This window comes from Ambystoma mexicanum, chromosome 11 (genome assembly GCF_040938575.1).
Source record: "Ambystoma mexicanum isolate Mex_15411 chromosome 11, UKY_AmexF1_1, whole genome shotgun sequence".
NCBI classification, from domain to species: Eukaryota; Metazoa; Chordata; class Amphibia; order Caudata; family Ambystomatidae; genus Ambystoma; species Ambystoma mexicanum.
The window spans coordinates 873,905,700-873,927,252 of record NC_090934.1 but is presented as its reverse complement, the minus strand read 5'-3'; the positions used below and the strand labels follow the sequence as shown (position 1 = coordinate 873,927,252).

Below are 21,553 nucleotides of genomic sequence, written 5' to 3'. Positions count from 1 at the left end.
GTGCTTCCTGGAACCGCTGCTGGGCTGCGGGATGGTCAACCCACATGGGAGATAGCCGCCCAAGGCTGGGCACTTTACCTGCAACCATCTTGGAGCTCTGGCTGGCCTATGTTACAGCTTTCCCCCACCAGGGAGCCCCGGCAGTGTGCCAAAACCTCCACGAAGGGAAAAGCTGTAATGTAGCCCAGCCAAAACTCAAGGACGGCTGGAGGTGATGTCCCCGGCCTTCGGCATCTGTCTCCCATGTGAGTCCACCATCCTCAAGTGCAGTGAGAGCGACCTACCCCAAAATCTGATATTTAAAAAAATGGGTACAAAACATTTGGAAAAAATGCAACTACTTCAGGTTCAATTTAAACACATAGACCCATAATTATGCCAACGGCTAAGATATTTCACACTTTGGTCCAATTAAATGGTTATAATAAATCTTGAATATGATAAATATGTAAGAGCCATGAACTGATAACTCGAGTAATAAAATAAATGAAAATAAGGCCTACTTTAACAATATACTTTCATGGAATATAAACGACTTAAAATATGAAACTGTCAATGAAAAGAATTACATATTAAGTACAACAATGAACTGAGTGACAGCATAAAAAAGGAGAGAACTTTGACCATGTTTCTAGGTGGACATATGGGAATGAAGCTACGAGACTCTGGAGGGGCCTGTACTTTGAGAAAGATAATAGCCAGTATATAAGGTATTCCCAAGGCGTATACCCTATACACTTTATCCTTTGCCAGGTACCAGTCTGTAATTCAAGACCTGGTAGAGTTTTGAAGAATGAACAACTCTGCATTAGAAGGTCAAAAGTTTTGTGGGTATCGTCTTTGATCCCACTAAAAGTACATTTGAATACACTCTGCAGGATGGACTGTGGAAAAGACCTGCTTGGGTATGCAATGAAGTTGGCATATGAGGAGGTTCAAGGTTGGCAGAGTTATTGCGCAGCTGCCTGCAGGAGGCACCATGGTGGGGTCAGGCAGCTACCATGACAGCGCTGCTTGACTTCAAGTTGGCAGCTGACAATTTATAACTGATAAGAATCACTAGATCTGAAGATGGCGAGTTACTCAGAAGAGCCAATCACTTTGTCACGTACACACAAGGAGTTGGGCACATGAATTAACACCTTTCCTTTTCCAGTATAAAAAGGGGCAGGACTATACAGGGAGGCTTTGGTAGAAGGCCTAGTATGGGAGTTTAGAAACAAGCTTTGCAGTAAAGAGCGGAGTAAAAGAGGAAGAAGGAAGGCGAAGGGAGTTGAAGGAGAGTAAGACTTGAGGTGGATGGGAGAGGAAGGTGAAGATGCGACAAAAGAAGGGAAAGTGGAGAGCAGCGTAAAAAGGGGAAAACTACCAATGGGGGAAAAGCAGAGATGGAAGGTGAGACACAAGAGAAAGGAAGAAATTACTTGGAGAACAGTTTAAAAGGTACAGACAAAATCGGTGTAGGAAGAGGGCCACCGATGGAGGAACATTTTTGGAAAGGTACTGAGGAAGAAAAGGAAGGTGGAGGAAGGAAGAAGTGCAGAAGGTGGACTCTGAAAATAGGGTAAATGCTGTGAACGAAAGCCTGTGTCCATTAAGTATTATGCTAGCTGGTGCCTGGTTGTACATCTTAACCTAATACCTAGCCCATCAAAAGTAGAGAGGGGTATTGGAAAGATGAGGAGGAGTGCAGTACCCTGGGTAAACCAACTTGACCATGGTTTAACTCTCAACACCAAGCTGAGTGGGCCTGTCTTCGGTTTTTGGCCCTGCCGATGCATCACATCATCAGTTTCTGGCCCCTGGAAGGGCCTATATTTGTCTTCAAGCCCAGGAGTGCCAGCGCATCTTCAAGCCCGGGACAAACAAATGGTCTTTCTGGCCAGGAGAGCAAACAAATCTTCATGCCCAATAGGGCCAATTCGTCGTCAATCCGAGGCGGATCAACCCATGCTCATATAGAGCACTAGAGGGGGACTAACTGAAGCATTCCCACTTGGCAATACAACTCTAGTTAAGTAATATTAGAATACGGAAAGTGGCCATGGGATTAAAGTCCTCTAGAAGAAAGGGGGACTCCTTACAGTGTTAGGAATGTCAGCAGACGGAATCTTATGGGTGTGGAATGTGAACAGAGAACACTAAAAGAGAATGCAAGGCAAGTTGTATGGTGGTTGGTGTAAGGGGGAGGACAGAGAGAGTTGTTACAGCATAAAAATGAACTTAAAAGAAATTAAGTCACACATACTGGCTGTGTTCTGGTTCACTTCCTTAACAGGTGATGAGTTGCGGCAATGACAAAGAGCCTGCACTTGCCATTGAGTGTGGTTGCCCTGGCTGAACAGGTACAGGGTTAGTTGCACAGTCAAAATGGTAGCTCAGTGGGACTCTCCAGGCATGTATTGGGGATTATCTGGGCTGTGCGTGAGCCTATGAGGACACAGGAAGCACCCTAGCAGCATAGCCGTGCATGCAGACGACAGAACACGTGATCCAAGGACGCATTGTCCGGTGTTGCAAGTTGTTACCTGACAATTTTAGACATGATAAGGAGTTGACATGTCTGTTGCTTAGCTATGTAACAAGCTGAAGGCCTTCACTGCAGACACTGCGCTCCGTGCCGTGCCTGTCCCACGTGCACTGTAGCGACCGAAAGAAACACTTGCACACATAAAGAAGGGAGCATGCCGTAGCACAATTGGCTGTTACTCTTGAGAGGTGTTTTTTCATTGCACTTTAAAAGGGAGATTACAGACATGTGTCCCTGTGAACAAGGTGACAAATACCAAGAGCACAAAAATAGGGAAGCAACAGAAATGAATTCAAAGATTATGGGAAATATACCAGGCACTGGGTTATTCCTAGGTTATTAAATCGAAAGATAGATTCTAGAAGCATATGTTAGCAGTATATGGTCCTAATTATTTGAGTAAAAAGAAAGAGGCACTGTTTCTTTGTCGAGGTCGGGCTGGACAACAATTTCTTAAAACTAGCTGAATGCATCAAGATGGGCAACCAGCTTGATGTATGCATAGCCAAGATGGACAAGCATTACGAGGTGAAGGGGAATAACATTTTGGCTTGTTATCAATTTTCCATCAGACAACAGAAATGTTGTGAGACCATTGAGGAGTTTGTTACAGCACTGTGAGGGTTGGCTATAAAGTGTTGTTTTGAACATTATCAGAAAGAGGACATTCGGGACAAGTTGATGATCAACAGGAGATCAATTGGTCCCCTCGTCTAATGGGAACTAGCCCACTCACACTGAAGTAGCTATTTCCCATTAGAGAAACGGCCCTCTGACCTGGAGAGGCAGAAAAGTCGTAGGGCCATTTCTCTAATGGGAAATAGCTGCTTCAGTGTGAGTGGGCTAGTTCCCATTAGCCGAGAGGACCTTTCTACCTTTCCAGGTCGGAGGGCCGCTTCTCTAATGGGAAATAGCTGCTTCAGTGTGAGTGGCCTAGTTCCCATTAGACGAGAGGACCTTTCTGCCTCTGCAGGTCGGAGGGCCGCTTCTCTAATGGGAAATAGCTGCTTCAGTGTGAGTGGCCTAGTTCCCATTAGACGAGAGGACCTTTCTGCCTCTGCAGGTCGGAGGGCCGCTTCTCTAATGGGAAATAGCTGCTTCAGTGTGAGTGGGCTAGTTCCCATTAGCCGAGAGGACCTTTTTGCCTTTCCAGGTCGGAGGGCCCTTTCTCTAATGGGAAATAGCTGCTTCAGTGTGAGTGGGCTTGTTCCCATTAGACGAGAGGACCTTTCTGCCTTTCCAGGTCGGAGGGCCGTTTCTCTAATGGGAAATAGCTGCTTCAGTGTGAGTGGGCTAGTTCCCATTAGCCGAGAGGACCTTTCTACCTTTCCAGGTCGGAGGGCCCTTTCTCTAATGGGAAATAGCTGCTTCAGTCTGAGGGGGCTAGTTCCCATTAGACGAGAGGACCTTTCTGCCTCTGCAGGTCGGAGGGCCGCTTCTCTAATGGGAAATAGCTGCTTCAGTGTGAATGGGCTGGTTCCCATTAGACGAGAGGACCTTTTTGCCTTTCCAGGTCGGAGGGCCGTTACTCTAATGGGAAATAGCTGCTTCAGTGTGAATGGGCTAGTTCCCATTAGACGAGAGGACCTTTTTGCCTTTCCAGGTCGGAGGGCCGTTTCTCTAATGGGAAATAGCTGCTTCAGTGTGAGTGGGCTAGTTCCCATTAGCCGAGAGGACCTTTCTGCCTTTCCAGGTCGGAGGGCCGTTTCTCTAATGGGAAATAGCTGCTTCAGTGTGAGTGGGCTAGTTCCCATTAGCCGAGAGGACCTTTCTACCTTTCCAGGTCGGAGGGCCCTTTCTCTAATGGGAAATAGCTGTTTCAGTGTGAGTGGGCTAGTTCCCATTAGACGAGAGGACCTTTTTGCCTTTTCAGGTCAGAGGGCCGTTTCTCTAATGGGAAATAGCTGCTTCAGTCTGAGGGGGCTAGTTCCCATTAGACGAGAGGACCTTTTTGCCTTTTCAGGTCAGAGGGCCGTTTCTCTAATGGGAAATAGCTGCTTCAGTCTGAGGGGGCTAGTTCCCATTAGACGAGAGGACCTTTCTGCCTCTGCAGGTCGGAGGGCCGCTTCTCTAATGGGAAATAGCTGCTTCAGTGTGAGTGGGCTAGTTCCCATTAGCCGAGAGGACCTTTTTGCCTTTCCAGGTCGGAGGGCCGCTTCTCTAATGGGAAATAGCTGCTTCAGTGTGAGTGGGCTAGTTCCCATTAGCCGAGAGGACCTTTCTGCCTTTCCAGGTCGGAGGGCCCTTTCTCTAATGGGAAATAGCTGCTTCAGTCTGAGTGGGCTAGTTCCCATTAGACGAGAGGACCTTTCTGCCTCTGCAGGTCGGAGGGCCGCTTCTCTAATGGGAAATAGCTGCTTCAGTGTGAGTGGGCTTGTTCCCATTAGACGAGAGGACCTTTCTGCCTCTGCAGGTCCGAGGGCCGCTTCTCTAATGGGAAATAGCTGCTTCAGTGTGAATGGGCTAGTTCCCATTAGCCGAGAGGACCTTTCTGCCTTTCCAGGTCGGAGGGCCGCTTCTCTAATGGGAAATAGCTGCTTCAGTGTGAGTGGGCTAGTTCCCATTAGCCGAGAGGACCTTTCTGCCTTTCCAGGTCGGAGGGCCGTTTCTCTAATGGGAAATATCTGCTTCAGTGTGAGTGGGCTAGTTCCCATTAGCCGAGAGGACCTTTTTGCCTTTCCAGGTCGGAGGGCCGTTTCTCTAATGGGAAATATCTGCTTCAGTGTGAGTGGGCTAGTTCCCATTAGCCGAGAGGACCTTTCTGCCTTTCCAGGTCGGAGGGCCGTTTCTCTAATGGGAAATAGCTGCTTCAGTCTGAGTGGGCTAGTTCCCATTATACGAGAGGACCTTTCTGCCTCTGCAGGTCGGAGGGACGCTTCTCTAATGGGAAATAGCTGCTTCAGTGTGAATGGGCTAGTTCCCATTAGCCGAGAGGACCTTTCTGCCTTTCCAGGTCGGAGGGCCGTTTCTCTAATGGGAAATAGCTGCTTCAGTGTGAGTGGGCTAGTTCCCATTAGACGAGAGGACCTTTCTGCCTCTGCAGGTCGGAGGGACGCTTCTCTAATGGGAAATAGCTGCTTCAGTGTGAATGGGCTAGTTCCCATTAGCCGAGAGGACCTTTCTGCCTTTCCAGGTCGGAGGGCCGTTTCTCTAATGGGAAATAGCTGCTTCAGTGTGAGTGGGCTAGTTCCCATTAGCCGAGAGGACCTTTCTGCCTTTCCAGGTCGGAGGGCCGTTTCTCTAATGGGAAATAGCTGCTTCAGTGTGAGTGGGCTAGTTCCCATTAGCCGAGAGGACCTTTCTGCCTTTCCAGGTCGGAGGGCCCTTTCTCTAATGGGAAATAGCTGCTTCAGTGTGAGTGGGCTAGTTCCCATTAGACGAGAGGACCTTTTTGCCTTTCCAGGTCGGAGGGCCCTTTCTCTAATGGGAAATAGCTGCTTCAGTGTGAGTGGGCTAGTTCCCATTAGCCGAGAGGACCTTTCTGCCTTTCCAGGTCGGAGGGCCCTTTCTCTAATGGGAAATAGCTGCTTCAGTCTGAGGGGGCTAGTTCCCATTAGACGAGAGGACCTTTCTGCCTCTGCAGGTCGGAGGGCCGCTTCTCTAATGGGAAATAGCTGCTTCAGTGTGAATGGGCTAGTTCCCATTAGACGAGAGGACCTTTTTGCCTTTCCAGGTCGGAGGGCCGTTACTCTAATGGGAAATAGCTGCTTCAGTCTGAGTGGGCTAGTTCCCATTAGACAAGAGGACCTTTTTGCCTTTCCAGGTCGGAGGGCCGTTTCTCCAATGGGAAATAGCTGCTTCAGTCTGAGTGGGCTAGTTCCCATTAGCCGAGAGGACCTTTCTGCCTCTGCAGGTCGGAGGGCCGCTTCTCTAATGGGAAATAGCTGCTTCAGTGTGAGTGGCCTAGTTCCCATTAGACGAGAGGACCTTTCTGCCTCTGCAGGTCGGAGGGCCGCTTCTCTAATGGGAAATAGCTGCTTCAGTGTGAGTGGGCTAGTTCCCATTAGCCGAGAGGACCTTTTTGCCTTTCCAGGTCGGAGGGCCATTTCTCTAATGGGAAATAGCTGCTTCAGTGTGAGTGGGCTAGTTCCCATTAGCCGAGAGGACCTTTCTGCCTTTCCAGGTCGGAGGGCCCTTTCTCTAATGGGAAATAGCTGCTTCAGTATGAGTGGGCTAGTTCCCATTAGACGAGAGGACCTTTCTGCCTCTGCAGGTCGGAGGGCCGCTTCTCTAATGGGAAATAGCTGCTTCAGTGTGAGTGGGCTAGTTCCCATTAGCCGAGAGGACCTTTCTGCCTTTCCAGGTCGGAGGGCCCTTTCTCTAATGGGAAATAGCTGCTTCAGTCTGAGTGGGCTAGTTCCCATTAGACGAGAGGACCTTTCTGCCTCTGCAGGTCAGAGGGCCGCTTCTCTAATGGGAAATAGCTGCTTCAGTGTGAGTGGGCTAGTTCCCATTAGACGAGAGGACCTTTTTGCCTTTCCAGGTTGGAGGGCCCTTTCTCTAATGGGAAATAGCTGCTTCAGTCTGAGTGGGCTAGTTCCCATTAGACGAGAGGACCTTTCTGCCTCTGCAGGTCGGAGGGCCGCTTCTGTAATGGGGAAATAGCTGCTTCAGTGTGAATGGGCTAGTTCCCATTAGACGAGAGGACCTTTTTGCCTTTCCAGGTCGGAGGGCCCTTTCTCTAATGGGAAATAGCTGCTTCAGTCTGAGTGGGCTAGTTCCCATTAGACGAGAGGACCTTTCTGCCTCTGCAGGTCGGAGGGCCGCTTCTCTAATGGGAAATAGCTGCTTCAGTGTGAGTGGGCTAGTTCCCATTAGCCGAGAGGACCTTTCTGCCTTTCCAGGTCGGAGGGCCCTTTCTCTAATGGGAAATAGCTGCTTCAGTCTGAGTGGGCTAGTTCCCATTAGCCGAGAGGACCTTTCTGCCTCTGCAGGTCGGAGGGCCGCTTCTCTAATGGGAAATAGCTGCTTCAGTGTGAGTGGCCTAGTTCCCATTAGACAAGAGGACCTTTCTGCCTCTGCAGGTCGGAGGGCCGGTTCTCTAATGGGAAATAGCTGCTTCAGTGTGAGTGGGCTAGTTCCCATTAGCCGAGAGGACCTTTTTGCCTTTCCAGGTCGGAGGGCCCTTTCTCTAATGGGAAATAGCTGCTTCAGTGTGAGTGGGCTTGTTCCCATTAGACGAGAGGACCTTTCTGCCTTTCCAGGTCGGAGGGCCGTTTCTCTAATGGGAAATAGCTGCTTCAGTCTGAGTGGGCTAGTTCCCATTAGCCGAGAGGACCTTTCTGCCTTTCCAGGTCGGAGGGCCGTTTCTCTAATGGGAAATAGCTGCTTCAGTCTGAGTGGGCTAGTTCCCATTAGACGAGAGGACCTTTCTGCCTCTGCAGGTCGGAGGGCCGCTTCTCTAATGGGAAATAGCTGCTTCAGTGTGAATGGGCTAGTTCCCATTAGCCGAGAGGACCTTTCTGCCTTTCCAGGTCGGAGGGCCGTTTCTCTAATGGGAAATAGCTGCTTCAGTGTGAGTGGGCTAATTCCCATTAGCCGAGAGGACCTTTCTGCCTTTCCAGGTCGGAGGGCCCTTTCTCTAATGGGAAATAGCTGCTTCAGTGTGAGTGGGCTAGTTCCCATTAGACGAGAGGACCTTTCTGCCTTTCCAGGTCGGAGGGCACTTTCTCTAATGGGAAATAGCTGCTTCAGTGTGAGTGGGCTAGTTCCCACTATTATGCAGGACTTGGCCACTAGGGGCAAAAAGGGCCATTTTTCTAATGGGAACTAGCCTTCTCAGTGTGAGTAGGTTAGTTTCCATTATTATGCAGGACTTGGCCACTAGGGCCAAAAAGGGCCACTTCTCTAATGGGAAATAGCAGGACTTGGCCACTAGGGGCAAAAAGGGCCATTTCTCTAATGGGAACTAGCCTTCTCTGTGTGAGTGGGCTAGTTCCCATTATTATGCAGGACTTGGCCACTAGGGGAGCAAAAAGGGCCATTTGTCTAATGGGAACTAGCTTTCTCTGTGTGAGTGGGCTAGTTCCCATTATTATGCAGAACTTGGCCACTAGGGGCAAAAAGGGCCATTTCTCTAATGGGAACTAGCCTTCTCAGTGTGAGTAGGCTAGTTCGCATTAGTATGCAGGACTTGGCCACTAGGGGAGCAAAAAGGGCCATTTCTCTAATGGGAACTAGCTTTCTCTGTGTGAGTGGGCTAGTTCCCATTATTATGCAGGACGTGGCCACTAGGGGAGCAAAAAGGGCCATTTGTCTAATGGGAACTAGCCTTCTCTGTGTGAGTGGGCTAGTTCCCATTATTATGCAGGACTTAGCCACTAGGGGGCAAAAAAGGGCCATTTCTCTAACGGGAACTAGCTCACTCACACTGAAGCAGCTATTTCCCATCTGAGAAATGGCCCTAACAACCGATGGTCCGTTTCTCGGATGGGAACTAGTATCAACCTTCCCACTACCCGCTCTCTAAAATTGCTCCGGAAAATCACAATGATGACGTCTGACTCCGAACTCGGAAGTCACGTGAAGATGAGTAGGCGGGCCGTTGCTACGGGCCGTTTCTCGGATAGGAACTAGACACTACCCTAAAATTGCTCCCGAAAATCACACTGATGACGTCGGAAGTCACACGAAGAAGAGTAGGCGGGCTGTTGCTATGGTCCATTACTCGAATGGAAACTAGACACTACCCATACAAAATGACACTTTAACACAAGCAGGACTCTGCTAGACCTTGAATCGATCACCCCGCCTCTGCTGGCTGGGAACAGAGATGTCATTGCACTGCTTGAGTCGCTTCTCTGTGTTGTCGACTCAATCTTTGGTGCACCGTACAGTTCCCCCGCACAGAAAACTACAACACCCATAATACGCGCGTGTCTTCAGTACCCGGGAAAAGAAATCGCGATTCAAGATGGAGGCGTTCTGACCGTCAGGTGATTTTTTTTTTTCTCCAAACAGAGTGCACGCGTTAATGTAGTGATGCGGGGGCGGAAGGGAGACGGATAGGCTATACTTCTAAAAAGAGAAAAGAAAAACATAAATTGGGGGATGGGGAGAAAGTAGAAATGGTTGGACAATGCTTCTTACAGTCAGAGAGAAGAAAACGAGGGGACGAAGTGAGAACTGTCCTCATGTGCACCCTTGACGGTTTACGCTCGGCGTCCACCAGTCCCCGCTAATAGAAGTTCTGCACACTCAGCCGTAGAGCTGCGTACCGACCCAGGCCAGTGTATTTGATTAATGTGACATACTGGGGCGGGCCTGCTTGTCCCTGGCTTTGGTTTTGCAGACCGACACATCTCCGTGTTTTGTGTGACCCGATGCAAAGGTATAATATATTGGTCGCACGTACTCCGATTCTTTTTTATTTTAACCTCTGCATATATTTCACCTCTCCTTTTAAAGAGGCCTTAAGGTGTCCCTGGCAGCTGATCCATCTGTGACACAGTGATGGAGGCATGTCTACAACTCTAATTTTAGTACGCCTGTCTGCTAGTTGTGTTACATCGGGGACAGGCATGCCACTGTTCCTGTGATTGACTGTTGAGGAGAACTGGAAGCAATGACAACAGTCTGCCGTAGGGTTATGCACACCACAATTGTTTGTTTTAACATTGTATTTTTGGTATGTGACTGTTTTTCTTGTGTTAAAAGTACATTTATACCAAAAGACACAATACATTAAATAACTATGCACACCACAATGTTTCGCTGTCATAACGATGGCTGAGGCGTTATACAAATGTGATGTATGAACCTGCACAACTTGTGGGATTGGCCTGGAGTTTTACGGGCTTCCTGCTGTTCTCAAGGGTGTACAGTGAAAGGATCGAATACAATAGTTTCGAGTCAAAAGGACCAAGAAAAAAAGTTTGAATGCCTTTTTTAAAATGATTTTTTTTTCGGCTTCCGTATCGGGGAAAAAGTGTTTTTTACATCAAAAACAGGGGTTTCGGGGGACCCCCCAAAAAGAATTCGACCCTTTTTTCCCTGTCCTTTTAACTCTCAACTATTGTATTCGATCCTTTTTGTTTTCGATCCCTTCACCTACAACCGTTCTCAAGATCTCTGAGGAAAAGCTTGACAACTCTGGTATTGTTGGGGTGTGCAGTACACAATATTACAGTGGGCTGCTGGTGCAGCAGCCTTCCCTCACCACCAGAGCATCAGTGATCGATAGAAAGGTTACATGAAATACTTCTCTGCCTGTACGTCCCCCCCCTATTTTGTTTCCAAAAGCCCGAATAAAACGGGAGACATCCATATGTAAGCCCATTTTTTTGTTGTTGTATTGTTTGGTTGTTCATAATCAACTTTACACATAGTAAAACAAACAATTTTACACCATAAATAATTGTCAAAACATTCAATAAAGGAATTCCGTAGAATATAAAAATATAGCAAACATCAATTACACATTCTAAGCAATCACAAACTTGATCACCATGAGTATTTGTACCAGACAGAAATAGCCCATGAATATTACAGAAAGGTAATCTTTCTCCAAAAGAATCACAACAGCTTTTATGACAACTGAAACTGGAGATGCATGAAATAAAATAAATTGCAAGCCAATGCATGTGTGCTTATTTAACATACAGAAAGAATGGCTTGCATTTCTGTGGAATTTAGCATGTTCTTCGTGAGATATATAAATTGAGGGTGTTGCAACATTTAAGGGCCATAAAAAATTCGGACCCAGCCTACCCAATGGCCAAGCATTTTAAAGAGAAACATGATAATGACTTTCGGTTGCTCACTTTCTTTGCAGTGGAACATGTGACCAAGAACCCTAGAGGTGGTGACCGTGTCCTAAAATTACAGCAGCTCAAAACCAAATATATATTCAAACTGTACGTATCAGATGCTGGCCAGGTCATTGAAACAGCTGCCTTTGTGCCACCTACAGTTGAGGGAACAAAGGTATCCTTGTCTGCCTAAGTGGACGATTTTATGCTGTTTGATCACACCCCGCGGGGACTGCAACACTTGCTAACAAAATTTAGAGAGTATACTATTGCCAATTCCCTCCTGATAAAAGCAAAGAAAACTGATCTTACGGCTGCACTGCAGTGCTACAAGGGGCAATCCTGTTTGGATTTTGAACAACGAAAAATTGTGTGCGAAATCACACATGCAGTATTTGGGTTACACAATTTTTGAAATTAAAAGAAAAGAAAATTATCAGCAATTTCTAGACAAAAAGGCACAGGTACAAATCATCCATTTAAAAAAAATTGATGCTAAATATGGGAAATTTTCATTTATACCGACCCTGCATTACTATAAATCTAAGGTGATTCCACAATTCTGTTATGGTTTGGAATTGTTCCCTAGGTGGGCAATTGACGAGTTGGATAAATATGAGGCTAAGATTTTAAGATCAGTCTTTACATGCTTGCCCAATTGTGTGCCAGTTGGAAGTGTTGCAGTATGAACTTGGTTTATCCTCCATAAGAAGCATGGTTATGTGGCGCCGAGTATGTTTATTTAGAAAACTAGTTGTGAGCTCCAAAGACACTGTATGATCTGCTGGGAAACGGGATCCGTACTGGTACACGTGTCTCAGAATACTTAAACGAGCTAGCAAGGGAAATCCTGGTGTACCTAACCTCCTTTGGTGCAACGTGTGAGTTGCTTATATTCAAGCTAAATAAGGCAAAAAAATATGCGGAACCACTGTATTGGAATATTACCTGTGCTAAGATAGCTGGAACCAAATTATAAAAGCATCTGGTGTCCGGCTACATAATTGGGAGTGGTCTGGAGTCATACTTGACTAAGTTTCTTGATAGAGGTTGGCGTAATGAATTTATGCGCTTTAAATGCAATGTGTTGCTTACATGGGAAATCACAGACCATCGGGAAGGAAGGAATGGAACATCATCTTTGTGCAGATTTTGTGGTATATTTAGGCTATCTGAAACCTTGCAACACGTCCTAATTTATTGTACAGCATTGCGAAGTGAACGTATACATAACTAAAATTTGTGTATATGGACAATGTGGATCTTGTAAGATTATGGCTCGAAATGCTACATGGAAGTAATTTTTCTCTTCGTCTTGCGGTAGTAAGGTTTCTGAGAATCAGTCAAACAATATGATTGAAATAAAAGAATTGCAATTTCTTGAAAGTGGACGTTCTAGTTAGCTGCTGTGTTAAAGATATCAATACTGAATGTACATGTAATACACGTTCTTTTTTCTGTTTCTTTTTTTTCTCTCTGTGAATATATTAAGTATGTATTAATGGATTTTTATATGGTAAGATGATTTGTAAATATGTATTTAATTGTGTTTTTTATGTTTTTGTAAAGGTTATGAATAACCAAAACAAATAAATAATAAATATTGGATTTTGACACCAAGACACCTGATGGTCACAACATTGACGAGGAGTTATTTACCTTCCTGGGAGTTTACATTGATAATTATAGAGGATTTTTCTGCGTATTAGTGTTTCTTCTTATTCAGTGTCATTCCCTGTGGCATCATATATGTTTCTTTGGATTTTTACGCACTGGACATATGCCGTTGTTGTCCAGTGGCAGTGTTTGTTTGAGTTATTTATTTTTTGCTCACTGTTTTCTGGCACTTGTATCAGACCTTAGATTGCCAGTATGAGGTTTCTTTTTTCTCATTTACAATCTTTGTTCTTATACATTGATTTGCTGTTTTGTTTCTGTGTCAATGGGGGACTCTTTGATGGTTCATGGTCATTATTTCTAGGTTTTCTTTGGTACATTGAGTGTTCTTTCCTTTTTTGGTCTGAATGTTATGCTCGTTTATTTTGTCTTGGCTTAACATCCTCTTTGATGTCAAGCAATACCTACAACCTTATATGACATATTTTCATGTTTTCTTGCTTGACAAGTATTTGAATTTTGATTTTGGGTTTGCCCGTCATTTCCTTTGTCACATGTTTTCCAGTTGCTGCAGTGCACTTGCAATTACGCTTTCTGAGCTTTTAAATCTTGCATTGACATTTGCACTTTTTGAGCCTCTGGAACTTTTTACCATTTATTATTGTTATTGTTTACTGCATTGTGATTAAGCACTTGCACTTTAGCTGTTGCTTTATGCTGCTATTTTGACTGATGTATTTTTTTCAGTCATTACTATGCACTTGCACTTTATGGCTACTATTATGCTGCTATCAAAACTTTGCACTTTGCTAATACTATGCTTTTATTAAGCGTTTGCACTTTGCCTCTACCTTTTGATGCTAGTATTGTGATCGATACAGTTAGATGGTAATATTGGCTCATTTACAAAACATTTTTTTTTTAATTATGCTACCATGAAGCTGTTGCACTTTGCCACTTCTATACTGCTACTTAGCATCCGCACGGTGTGGTTTTATTTTGTGCTACTAGTTTTGTTATCTATGCAACTGGATGAAATCATTGACTCTTTTATCCATTTTATCTCGGGTGATTAATATTATTGCCCCTGTCTGGTTGGGATCGTGTTGTGTCCTATAATTATGCATCTGTTTTAGGATCTGAGCAGTTTGCAACTATGTTACAAGATGTCTGCCATTGTTTTCCCTTTGCATGCATGCATCTGTTGAGCTGTAGAAACTATGAAGGGACATACACTGTTACTTAACTATGTTGCCCCCCCCCCCCTTATTGGTGAACAAGCGCTGTGTAGAGCGCGAAACACGTCCATACAGGACTGCTCTCTGGTTGTCCTGCCTCTGTTGTTGGATCTATGGCGTTTTTTTTTAAACATATAACTTTTTTGTATTCAATAAACTTGTAAGTAATCTACTTCAAGTTTCTGGCTGATTTCTTTTATGGACGGTACCCTTTGGCTCATGTCCATAACTTGGAGTGCAGGCTAAACTGTCCATTCTCATGGCGGTTTTCCTCTTTTTTTTTTGTTTGTTATATAAATATACAGACCAATTAGCAGGAAATATGGTAAGTGTTTTTTTTCTGTGTATCATTGGTTCTCGAAACTACGTTTGCAAAACCTAAAGGGCATGCTTGGGTTGATCATGTTAGATTTGATGCGGTAAACTGGCTGCAATATAGTTGCTCAGGCCAACATTTTAAATGTGCATATTAAAGAAGGGAATAACACGAACAAGAAACCCAAATCCTAAAATGATGTAACTCCCTTTACATAATGCACCCTATAAACGGAGCGTACACCCCCCTGTTAGGCAAGATTGTATGCAGTACCATTTGGGTGCACTACAATAACCTTGACCCCCTGGCAATAGGGACCCTACCTTTTGGTATAAGTCTGAACTACACAAGTTGGTAGTGTTGCTGAGCAGCCAGGCTTATCTCAAGAGGGGCCAATGTGAGCAGTAATGTTGTGACACAGAGTTTCACAATAGCAGTTATTCAAATAAACACTTTATTTCACAGTTGTATAAGCATTCTTCAGAAGGGAGCAATCTATCTAACAATTATAATACACTTCAAAACAAACCTGTTTCTCTAAATCAGATGATACCCATTGGGGATGGCACACAGACACTTCCTACACCCTCAGGTGACTTAAATAGCTACGATACTGTGGGCATTGATTTAGCACTGTTACATTTAGAGCAATACTGAGTTTTGTGTAAAAGATATAATAGAGGAATAAAACAAAGGTTAACAAACAATTCACAAACAGGTAAGTACTTTTAAAACTTTCCAATGAAGATTAAATGAATCCTTTCTTGGGGGAAATGCCAACGCACAAAGTCAGAGTTAAAGAGGAGTCTCTCAGGGCCACAAGCTGGGAGGATTGTGAGGGGCAGAGCTTTAGCAACTCTGCAAGGTAAGTCTCAACTGAGAGCAAGTAAGGCCACACAACAAGAGGTAAATTCTCTTAGACTTTACAGTACCTCTGGTTAAAAGGAATGGTTTCAGCTGGCTTCTGTTCCTGTACAGCTCTGCAGATCATGCTTTTCCTGAGCCTCAGTCGTGGGGACAAGACGGAGGACATCTGGGGACTCTTGCTCTGCAATGGAAAGGTCAGTGGCAGCAATGGGCAAACTTCAATTCAGCGGTTCTTCAGTGTTTTAGCTCCTGGTGTCTGACAGCAAATAGCAACACTGCGGTTCTCGGATACCACTTCAGACTTTCCTCGCATCTGGGGTCCGGCACTCTGTTGAGGTGGCTCAGGCTTGGTCAGTCCTGCATAAGGGAAGTCCTGAGGATTTTCCTGGTGCTCGGGTCTGACTTAAAAGCAATGCACACAATCTGATGTTCCTCTCCTTGGCGCTTCAGTTCCAGCAGCAGCGCAGTGGAAGTACAGCCAGCTCCGAGACAATGTCCAGACCGGCTTACTTTTGAGTTGATTGGTCCCACCAACTCAAAGGGAGAATTCGTCCTTGCAGGGCTTCACCGGGCAAACCAACGGCCCAGTAGTTGCAGCAGGCGTCTCTTTCAAGTTCTTCTTCGGATTCCTTTGTCCAGACGTCGACTCTGCCTTCCAAGCCAAAAAGCCTCGCCTTTCATGCAGGTTTCTACCATTCATTCCAGCCTAGCTGTCAATCACACAGCAGGGTGGCTGTCCTTGCCGGACAGCCAGCCAGCCAATCACTTTTGGGTGAATTCCTGTAACCAAGGGGATCAAGCACAGGGAGTTTCAGGCACCTCCCTCACTTCCAGCACCTGCCAAACATACTGGAGCCAGAGGCGGGTTTCACTCTTGAATCCCGCAAAAGACGACAAACCTGGTTTGACGTGCAGAGTAAATCTCAAGAAGGACCTTTCCAACATGAAATGGTGAAAAAAGACGACCAGGGCCATTTTGACGAAATGGGCACCCATGGGTGCTTTACTGTGGCTGCGGACGCAGCCCACAGTAAAAACACACAATGGTAGAAAAAGTAAACCACTGCCATCAGCCATTAATTTTAGAAAGGGTAACATAAAAATGTTACATGAGAAACTAGACAAAGAGGATAATAAGTAAACCCTCCAGCACCCTATGGTAAGACAGTGTGTGCTGGGTCTAGAAAGTTACAAAATGTAAGTAGGTCAATTTCAATTACCTTCTCTTGGAAACAGTAGTTTAACGAAGAGAAGGTATTTACAACATTGGGAAATCTAAGAGACCGCTGTGCCATTGCACTCAAGGTGCTGTGTCACAATGTAAAGATGATGCCTATGGAGTTTGTCAGACTCAAGTCTTGCAATCTATTTAACCCAATGTATCATCAATGTAATCCACCTGTAAATGTCCTGTTTTTTTTTTTTTTTTGGATCACTGTATCAATGCCATGTTCTAACTAAGTCTAAAGCACTTTTATCTGCTGCGCCACGAAGAAACATAGAATAAATCACATTAAAATTACATGAGAGATAAGAAGTCCTAAAGTCAAGCAAAAGAGCTGGGGGTCCGTAAGGTAGAAGGCAATTAGCACATTTTTGAGAATTCTCCCTAACACTCGCTTTTCCCTCACTTATCTGCTTGCTCTCCTCTACTTCCCTTGCAACACTTTATTTATTTATTAATCCCCAACAATACTTAACATGGGGAGCAGGGGACACCCCTGCAACCCCTGCTCTGTGTTCAGTATTTTGAAAAGTATGCAGGCAAAGTGAACAGAAGGTAAATTCAAGCATGTAAAAAACGATCAAATGGAACATTTTCGTACAAATTGGCTAATTCCACATATTTTAGTCTCGCTGCAATTTTTATACCCATTTAAATGTATGGGGGGGGGGGTCCTACACAGAGTTGTGTATTTGTCAATCTGTTTTGTTCAAAGTTTTATTTTTTTGGAATCCTTCATTCTCGGAAATGTTAATTTCGCATGAGTGTTTGTGGGTACACTTATTTAACTAATTTCCTTTTTTTTGGTTCATCTGAGGTGGGGCAGTGGCATAGTTTAGAGTACTTAGTAGAGCTGGGAGGGCCAGGGAACTCTGGGTTAGGGTCGAGCCTGGGGTCCTGGCCTGCCTCTAGGGGCCCAATGCGGATCGAGCTGAAGTTGCATGGTTGCTGGATTTGGGGAAGGGGGATGCATCAATGGTGGCATGTTGGGGCAGCACCAGTCCAGGGACCTTTCCCTTTGGGACAGGGGAAGGGGATTGTGGCGCTGGTGGAGATGGGGAGGGGGTGTTTGATGTGGGAGGGGCTGGGACATGGAACAAATGGGTGGGTGGTGGTGTGTGGGGATGGCGGCGCGCAGAGGGTGTGCAGTGCCAGTCCAGTGGGGTTTGTTTGGGACAGGGGAAGGAGATTGTGACGCTGGAGATAAGGATAGGGACAGTACAAGTGTTGTGTTTTTTTTATGGTAAGGGAGGCTGAGGCAGAGAAGTGGATGGTGGCGCTGGGGCTGGCAGCACGGCCATTTTGGGGATAGGTGGGTAGAGAGAACAAGGCCATGGTGGCCCGGGGGCAATGGGGTACAGCAATGCTTTTTTGGGCAGTGGAGGATGGGGCATGAAAAAGAGGATGTGAGGCTTGGTGACTGGGACAGTGCTACTGTTTTGGGGATGGTAGGGGGCAGAGGACAAGGGGATGGTGGTGTTTGGGGGCAGTGCTGCTATTTTGGAAATGGTGGAAGGGCAGGGAAAAGAAGAAGGTGCTGTTTGGGGAGGTGCAGGGACAGCGTTGCTGTTTTACGAATGGAAGGGGCAGGGAAAAGAGGATGGGGCAGGGACAGTGCTATTGTTTTGTGGATAGTAAAAGAGTAGAGAACAAGCAGTGCTGCTGTTTTGGGAATGGCGGGAGGGCAAGGAAAAGAAGGTGACTTTTGGGGAGGGGCAGGGACAGCACTGCTGTTTTGCGAATGGGAGTCGGCAGGAAAAAGGGGATGGTGGCGCTTTGGTGGAGGCAGGGACAACGTGGGTATTGTTTGGATGGGTGGGGGAGTATAGGAGACGGCGAGGGGGACAAACGCTGTAGGGGCAAGGCAGGCACTTGCCTTTAAAGTCACCCCCAGCCGCTTCAGCGTCATGAAGTGCCACAGCCCCTTTCCAGCCTATCAAGTGGCTGGGGTTGAACCAGAAGTCAAGCGGCCAGACCAGGAAGTCAGTGCCGGCTCCTGTAAGCATTTGTTAAAAAAAAAAAAAGATTGTGTTAACGGGGAGCATGTGGGACTCGTGGTCGGCTCAAGATGAGGGTCAGGCCAGAGCCCCGACCTGAGTCCCACAGGGCTCGTCCAGGTATAGTACTTGGCCGTCTCAGGAGTTTCTAATTTTCAAACATCAGGTTTGACTCAAGTCACATATTCTAACACCAACTGATTGCAAGACAGATGGACAAAACTTCACAAAATATCACATAGATCTTTTGGCAAGTGTTGTATTGGAGTGGATGGAACAGAAGGAATGGATGGAACAGAAGGAATGGATGGAGCTGAACGAAAAGTTGGAATGGATAGAACGGTTGGAGCAGATGGAACGAATGGAGTGGATGGAACAGAAGTAGTAGATTGAGTAGATGGATCAGGTGAAGTAGATGGAACGGATAGAACAGATGGACCTTCTGTACAGGTGTGTTTATAAATAACATCATGTATCCTATTTGTCCAATGTTTCATGCTGTTCTCCAAGCAGAATCACATGTCAGTTAGATTAGTCCGTAAAGAGGCAGTTTTGCAGATGGAAGATTTTTCGGAAAGAATTCTTGGAGCTCGTCGGATTTCCTGATCTATAGCAGATTTAGCTTTTGTAAAATCAATTTTATATTATTCAATAAAACACAAGCCTCTCCTTCCCCTATTGTCTGGAAAGTGAAGTGGAGGGCACACAAAGAATCTTTGCCTTCAAATGTAATACTTCAGCTGGAGCGCACCTCCTATATACCCACCCACTTTCCACCTACTTTGTCAGACTGTGCTCTGTTTTGTTTGAGTAAGAATGGGTCTCCCTAAATGCAGATTTGTGTCAGACAATCTAGCGCTGTGTTATGGGTACTTACATTGATGTATTAAAAGCGATCCAATAGGCTTGGTGGCTGAGGGGGGGGGGGAAGGCATGGCTTGGCCACCTCATGTGCTAACTGGGCATGTTGGACCTGCTTGCTCTCAACCTTCTTTAACCACCAGTTAGGCCCACTGTCCCCTTTGACTGGAGGCATGGCTTTTAGCCCTGCCCTGAGTTGGTCCACCCACAAAGCACCTATGGTGGGCTCTGTTGGTGGCCAGCTACATCCACTGGACATGTCCTTTGTCCCAACTCTGAGCATTGGCACCTTTTTTATTTAACTTTTACATAGCAGACCTAAATGATTTGTTGTCAACTGCTATTGTTTGTCCGCCTCGTCTTGGCTCGGTATTCATCCAATATGTGTCTTGTGCCGATGATCTAGCATTGTTTTATCAACACCCTTTGGTCTTCAAAGATCATTTAATGCCCAGGCAAATTATTTGGAAGCTTTGGATTTGGAGATCAATGTGTCTAAAACAAAAATTCAGATCTTGAAACCGGATATGCGGGTGAAAAAAATCACTTTAACTGTTACCTGGTGGAGCACACAATGGAAGTAGTGGATCAGTTTAAATATCTGAGCGTTTAGTTGTATTCCAAACCTGGCGACAATCAATTGTTAAAATTGTTACGTCTGGAAATAAATGCTTATGCGGCCCAAATGAAAGTAGTAGATCTTAGTTTTGGTCGCTTTTCTATGCTTCATCTAATCAGACTGTATAAATCTAAAATACAGCCTAGTTTACTCTTTGGGGCAGAAACATTACAGCTAAACTTGAATTGGGGGGAAATTAGAGGCTAAACTGTGGCAGCGATGCTTAGCACTCCCAAATGGGGTCCCTAAGAGTGTTACTAGGCAGGAGCTCTCCTATCGTTACAATCCGTAGTGGACTGGAAAAGGATGACATTATTTGATTGATTCGTTCCCCTGCTCAATTTCTTGTTTGTTTGTTCTTCACGCCTTGTATTTAAACAAATCATGTAAGGCTTTGAGTCAATGGGTGGAGTTTTACTCTAATAGATTACCTGCTGTAGAATCAAACTTAGAAGAGCTAGTATTGAATACGGGGAAAGTGAAATTGAAAATATGTACACAGAATTGGATAAATAATAGGGAATGTCTTATGAATTATCACCCGTTTTATCCCTCGTGGATCGAAGTCTGACCTCTTAATGAGTTTCCTTTTATCTACTTCAATATCATCTAGATTGTTCAGGAATAATTTTATACGTGTAAAAATGTATTTATTCCCAACAAATGAAATAATAGGCGCAAGGAGTAATATCCCACCATCTGAGAAAGTGTCTATTTGTAAATCTGATATTGAAACCCTAAAGCAAACTGTCATCCAAACAGGCGCACCCGCTCCTCCCGAACCATTAAGGACCACATTGACACCCTCGCTCCAGCCTTTGCCGATTTCTGCAATCACTCTGTTGCCACTCGATCTGGATCTTCAAGCACCCCCTCCTTTAAAATCCTTCTGCCAATCCCACCTGTCTGGCAAACTATTGGCTTCACAGCAGCCAAGAGGCACTGAAACTGCTCTCGTGAACACCTGTGAAGATCCGCTCTCTAATCTTGACTCCAGCCTTCTCTCTGTCCTCATCCTCCTTGACCTTTCCTCTGCTTTTGATACGGTCAATCACGCCATCCTGACCAATTGACTCTGTGAGAACCTGGGTATCACAGATCAGGCCCAAGAGTGGTTGACCACCTTCCTCCTGGACCGACCCTCCCCAATCCAACTTGGATCCTTTCTCTCCACCACCTCTCTCTCCACATGTCCCCCAGGGCTCTAGCCTCTCACACTGGCTTTTCAATGTCTACCTGGCCCCTTTGGCCCACCTGATCTCTACCTTCTGCTCTAACTTGCTGTGTTATGCAGGTGGCACTCGGCTCTCTTTCAGGCTCCCCTCATCATCCTCCTCTCTTGCTCATTCCTGACTGTCTTATCTGCAATTCAGGATTGGTGTGCTTCCAAGGATCTCTGCCTTGATACCAGTAAAAGGGAGATCCTTCTCATTGGGACCCCTGCTTTCCCTCTTACTCTGGCCGCCCTCCTTTGGCCCTCTTCCTCGGCCTTCCTGTGAGGCAAAAAACATTGGTGTCCTCTTCGACTCCACT

General features: G+C 45.7%; 1 protein-coding gene across 2 annotated transcripts in view; it reads left to right on the top strand.

The window, feature by feature from the left end:
• The first annotated feature begins 9,086 nt into the window (after window positions 1–9,086).
• The window catches only part of TSSC4 (tumor suppressing subtransferable candidate 4), a 69,193-nt gene continuing 56,726 nt past the window's right edge, over window positions 9,087–21,553 (top strand). Inside the window, exon 1 of one of the 2 annotated variants that reach the window (XM_069623933.1) lies at window positions 9,087–9,465. The gene's annotated coding sequence lies outside the window, so the exon portion shown is untranslated. The other variant, XM_069623934.1, reaches the window with a different exon arrangement.